The 6,175-nt window shown below is 44.6% G+C and overlaps 1 protein-coding gene across 3 annotated transcripts in view; it reads left to right on the forward strand.

Moving 5' to 3' along the window:
• Eva1c (eva-1 homolog C) overlaps positions 1-6,175 on the forward strand; it is an 84,111-nt gene that overhangs the window by 47,359 nt on the left and 30,577 nt on the right. The window lies entirely within an intron of this gene.

Raw genomic sequence — 6,175 nt, forward strand, 5'->3', positions numbered from 1 at the left:
CCCCAGCCTCCCTCAGTCCAACAATCCCTATCTCTGCCAACAGAGGAGGAGCATCACTTCAGGGTCTGCATCCTTCATGGGCCTCCTGCAGCTGACTCTGAAACACTTGAGTATGCCCTTGGTTGCCATCAGACTTGGCATCCTTTTCTCTACCCCTAGTTTCCATCTCCATGATGAAAGCAAATATTACTTTCAAAAGCAGTCGTTCAGACTGCCCTAAACTGGGGAACGGGATGGTGAGAGTGTGAGTATTATGGACTGGAGACACAGAACATGGATATGTCCCAGCCTTGCACCAACGTGGTTAATTAACCCTTTTCTAGTCCTAATACTTAAAGGTCCCATCTCTAAACACCGCAGTTACATTAAGTTTCCACTCTCTTATGCTTCCCAGTGGGGATTATTCACAAGCATGAATGTTTACACCGGAAGGTGTGGACTAGGTAAAGCCCCACTCTGGCTGTCCCAGAGTGACAGGTGAGGCCTAATCCTTGGCAGTCAGAGTTTTGGAAGGCAGTTTTGGAGGCCTTTTTCTTCAGACCGTCCACTTTCAAGGTCTCTGGTCCTCACTCTGCTGTGATCCTTGCAGCAACCATAGCTGCACCCGGTGCTGTGACACAGAGCAATCCATGAGTCCAGTGCCGCCATATGGAGCGCTCCATCTCTTCCCGGTTTCGTGTTCTGAAAAGTCCACATGACAAAGGAATTGACACCAAGGAAATTGGCCAGTACTACAGACCAGTGTTGGCTTTCTGGTTGGGTTTTGGAGTTAGTTTGCCAGCAGGCCTGCCAAATGTGCCACTCACCCCGCTTCCCTCCCTACACACCTTCAGGGAATTTGGCCTCAGGGTAGCCTTGTGTCTTCACAGTTCTGGAGAGGTTGCTGTCTGATCATGGACAGTTGCTCTCAGAAGCACCACTGCTCAGTTGTGCAGTGAAGAAGTGTCCGTCCCCAACATACTGGCTGCTGTTGTTTGTAAAATGCCTACCTACCACAGGCCTGCGGTGGAGTTGAGCGGAGTCATGGCTGGCTTGTATTCCAATAAGCAGGCTAATTAGTTCTGGTCACTGATGGACAGTCTGACAAGCAGTGATATTCCTGGGGCAGAAGTGGGAATGTGTCCTGGGAGCTGGCAATGATGTGGTATGTTGTCAGTACAGAGACTCTTAGGACACAGTCCAAGTAACCAAGTGTCCATCTTAATTCTAACATCTCCTTGCAGTGGCGGTTGTCAGCAAGGCCAGTATCAAGCTAGTTCAGTCACAGCACATTGCCACCCCTCTGACCTTCGACAGCCCACTGCATTAGGGGGAGAACTAGATTTTGAATATATATCTATTATGGTGCTGGGGATTGAACCCAGCAAATTTTGAATTTTTGTGTTTCCCTTGAGCTATCCACATGCAATATTCTCCTTTCTTGCAACACTTAGCAGTAGCTTCCAGCCACTGCTTCCAGTTGGCCTTTTAAAAACATCACTGGAGTGAGGGTGAAGAGAGTGTGCCCAGGCGTGTTTGTGGAGGGCAGAGGATCATTTTCAGGAGTCGGCTGTATCCCTCCAACCTATGAGTACCAGGGGTAGATCTCAGGTCATCAGGCTTGGCATCTCACTGGCCTCCAATTGGTCATTTAATCACAAGGAGAAGCTATAATGTGTTTGTGGCGTAGGTGAGTTAAATGTATTACAATCTTTTTTTTTTTTTTAAGGAAAAAATAAAATTCTGGCAAAAAAAAAAGTGCCATCAGTATTTTCAACTTGATGACTTTTTAACTCACTGTAGGTTTATTTAGACATAGCTCTTTTCAGGTCAGGGCTGTTTATGAGAAAGGGGGTGCCCACACAGTTCTCTACTTGGCTCTGAGCAGAGTCCTGCCTCTGCGGTCCCAGGCTTCTGCTAGGCTCTTAGCAGTTGCGTTGGTGACTCACTCTTGGGAGGCTGTTCAGATCTCAGAGCAGTTCCAACCAGAACTCTGTTCCTCTTAGAGAGAGCAGCAGTTATGCTGGGAGCCCCTTGCTCCTTTAGAACACAAAACTGTGCTCTTAGGTGACAGCTTACACATTAGCAAAGAATCAGGAAACTAAATACAACAGAGCAGGGAGCAGCATGACCTGTGACATGCACCAGGCTTCTCTGCTGCAGAATGTGTGGTTGGGGACAGGGCGTCTGGAGGCCTTACATATGGGTGTCCTGTTACCTTCAATGGGGTTTGCTGCCATTCAATGACTGAGCTTTCATTAATCAAAGAGCCATGGCTAATGTTCATTCCATGGTGTGCCTTTAAAAAAATTGTAGTAACCAGAGTTGGAGAAATGGCTCAGCAATTAAGAGCACTGGTTGTTCTTCCAGAGGTCCTGGGTTCAATTCCCAGCACCCACATGAAGACTCACAACAGTCTGTAACTCCAGTACCAAGGTATCTTCTGGACTCTGCAAGCACCAAACACACATGTAGTGCACATACATACATACATACATACATACATACAAGCAGGCAAAGCACTCATATACATTAAATAAATAAAATAAGCACTTTGTAATATTTTAAATGCTAACTTATGGAAAAAGAGGCAGAGATTGTGTGTGTGTGTCTGTGTGTGTGTCTGTGTGTGTGTCTGTGTGTGTGTGTGTATGTGAGAGAGAGGGGGGAGGGGAGAGAGAATTAGTCTTATTTTTAAAGCTGGATATGGTGACACAGGCCTTCGATCTCAGTACTTGAGTGGTTGAGGCATGATTCAAGGCTAGTCTGTGCTACCCAGTGTATTTAAGGCTAGTCTGACCTATATAGTAACTATCTCAAAGTAAAGAAACCAAGCTAACAAAAAGGTTCATGTTGGAGTTTGGTTGTGCCAACTTCTCCTATCTCTGCCTTGGAGGCTCTCTGTTCCTGATAGGCATTCTGAACACTATCTGACTGTAAAAGCTCTCTGACATGGCTCCCATGTTTTATGCATCAAATGTCAGCTGTCACCCTGGGCCTTTGGCGTCAAGCAAAATGTCAATGTTGGTGAGATTGTGCACTTACTCAGACACAGCACAGAGCATGCCTGCCACTGGAGAGAGACTCAGCTCACTGAAAAGACACCACCCCAAGTCTCAGAGTCAGTGGTCTCTTTATTTAGAAGGGGACCAACTTTTCCTTGGATCTAAGTGTAAAATCTCATGCTGAGCTTGCAGTGAGCAGGTCCAGGGCCTTTTAAACCTGTGCTATGAGCTTGGGTTCCTTTGCCCTAATTCACCGGTTCTTCCTGTGTGTCAAATGAGCAGAGAAGACGGGAATCTTGTGAGCATTGACAGCATGGCCACTGCTCCAATTACCTGGTGATCACACTCAGAGGCTTGTGAGACATTTTACAACTGCAGCATAACATTATAATCTGCAAAGTAAGACCTGGTTTTGTGTTGGATGTGTTCATAACTAGCTATGTGTGGCCCATAGGTATCAGGCTGAACAACTGCCTGCTTGGAATGCTGTCCCCTTAAAATAATCCTTTGCCCTTATCCAGAGGGACATGCTCCAAGAGGGCTTGTGGATGCCTGAAGCCACAGATATTATCAAACCCTATGTATACTATGATTTTTATATAGATAACACACCAATGGTAAAGTTTAATTTGTAAATCAGGCACAGTGAGAGCTCTGTAACAACTAATAACATAAGTTATAACCATGGTTATAATAAAATTGCCACCATTAACATTTTTGTATTTTGGGGTTGTAAGGAAGTAAAATCAGGGTCATTTGAATATAAATATTTCAATATTTCGACAATAGATCTGATAACTCAGATAATAAACCCAGGGACTCCTGGGTAGGTAGCATATACAGGATGGAAATGTTGGGCAAAGGCAAGACTCATATCTTGTACAGTCAGAGCCCAGTTGGAGAAAAGTGCAACATACCCCTGGGAATAGGGATGATTATAATTTAGGAAACATTTACTTCTAGAATTTTCTATTTATTATTACCAAGCTGTTATTGGTTGTGGATTACCTAAAATCACAGAAATCCACCTGCAGGGGGGGTGGGTAGGGGGTTGACTATAGTAAAAACCATCCCCAGGGCTCACCAAAGTCTCTTCCTGCCTATGGCCCAAGGTTTGGTCTTTCTGCTTATTTGGGGGCTTTTGGTGAAGAATCACAGGAACGTCCAAGTCATGGAAAGGTAGGCTTTGTTGCTGCAGATGGTTTCCTTTAATGGTTTAATTTTTTTTTGGAGAGTAAGCAGTGTTGGTTTTGTGGAAGGCTAGCCAGCTGTCCTAGCTCTGGTGTGGGTCACATACCTTTTTCTGGAAGCCTTATGGTGAGAGCTTTCAGATCATTTGGATTCCAACCCACAGTAAAAAAACCATTGTACTTATTGGCCCAACACGACATACACTCATATTAGCATGACTGAAAGACAACCTTTTGAAGTTATAGCCATGCTCATCCTTACAGAATACTCTTTGATATTTTGATGACTTCTAATCATTTTTTTCTTTTCTATTTTTCCTCTTCTTTTTTCTTCTTCTCTTTATCTTCATCATCTTCTCCTCCTTCTTCCGCTTCTCCTTCTGCTTCTTCTTGTTGTTGCTCTTGTTCTTTTATTCATCTCCATCTTCTCCTCCACCTCCTTCTGTTTCTCCTTCTCTTTCCTCTTCTTCCTTTCCTCTCCTTTTCCTTCTCCTCCTTCTGCTGCTTCTGCTTCTTCTCCTCCTCTTCTGTTTTTCTTCTTCTTCTTCCTCTTTCTCCTCTCCCTCCTCCTCCTCCTCCTCTTTCTCCTCTTCTTCTTTTTCTCTGAGAGAGGAAAGAGACAGTTACTCCATGTAGCTCAGACTCTCAGCCTTTGTGCCTGGGCTGGGATCACAGCTGTACGCTGCCACTCCCAGCTGGTCTGTAGTTTTTAAATTCCCTGGTGACAGCTCTCCAGCTTGACTTTAAGACTCATCAGTGGGTCTCAGATCACGTTTGGGAGAACTCAGTCTTGAGGTGTATGAGGATCTGAATCAGGCAGAGTGGGAAATAAATGTGAGCTGAGAAGGGACATGGAAAGCAGGAGCTTTTCTGGGGACACTGATTCCCTACAGACAGCTGCCAGAAGCCATCTAGCCATTATCCCCTGCCGCCTGTGCTTAACAGGCTCCGAAGAGGGAGCTCACCAAAAGGCCAAAAGGCTGCTGTGAGTGGAGCTCATTACTACGTCTAAAGTGCTTGGAACAGGAACGGGTAGAGGAGCCCTCAATATCAATTATCATTACTTTTAAAGTATAATTTTATTTAGCTTGAAAGCACCCATTTTAAACATTCAACAGCCTCTAGTAGGTTTCCTGAACTGTGTTTTCTTGACCATATCCAGCCATAGAATGCTCCTGTCTTGTACCCAAGTTTCCTGAATCTACTCCTTGATCATATCCACAGATTATTGTGAAAGAAATTATTACCTTTAAAAGGGGAAAAAAAAATCAGGGCTGAGAGATGGCTCAGTGGTTAAGAGCACTGGTTGTTCTTCCAGAGGTCCTGATTCAATTTCCGGCAACCACATGTTGGCTCACAACCATCCGTAATGGGATCTGATGCCCTCTTCTGGTGTGTCTGAAGACAGCTACAGTGTGTACTTCTATAAATAAAATAAATAAATATTAAAAAAGAAAAAGAATAAAGAAAAGTCATTGTTGGGTGGTGGTGCCACAAGCATTTAATTCCAGCATGTGAGAGGCAAAGGCAGGCAGATATCTGAGTTCAAGGCCAGTCTGATCTATGGGGGTAAGTTCTAGGACAACAAAGCTACACATGTCTCAAAAGAGAAGCCATGTCTCAAGGGAGTAGGGGGAAGGAAAAAAATAAAGAAAGAAGAGAAAGCAAAGAAAACTTATTAGTATAAACTTTTATTTGAATCAGCAAGATGGTTCCATGGGTAAACGCGTGTGCTGTCAGGCTTGGTGAGGTGGGTCAGTCCCTGGAACTCACGTGGTGGAGGAGAAAGCCCACAGTCAGCTGCCTATACATGTGCTGAGAAACTCATTCCCCCCCCACACACACACACACATTCACGTTTAAGTTTCTTCTTAAATGGATGGTTCTACCCTACCTTATCTAGCCCTGACTGTCCTGGAACTCACTCTGTAGACCAAGCTGTCCTCGAACTCAGAACCACCTGCTTCTGTCTCCCAAGTGCCTGGCTTTTTTTTTTTTTTT

Source organism: Mastomys coucha, unplaced genomic scaffold (assembly GCF_008632895.1).
Source record: "Mastomys coucha isolate ucsf_1 unplaced genomic scaffold, UCSF_Mcou_1 pScaffold12, whole genome shotgun sequence".
In the NCBI taxonomy this organism is placed as follows: Eukaryota; Metazoa; Chordata; class Mammalia; order Rodentia; family Muridae; genus Mastomys; species Mastomys coucha.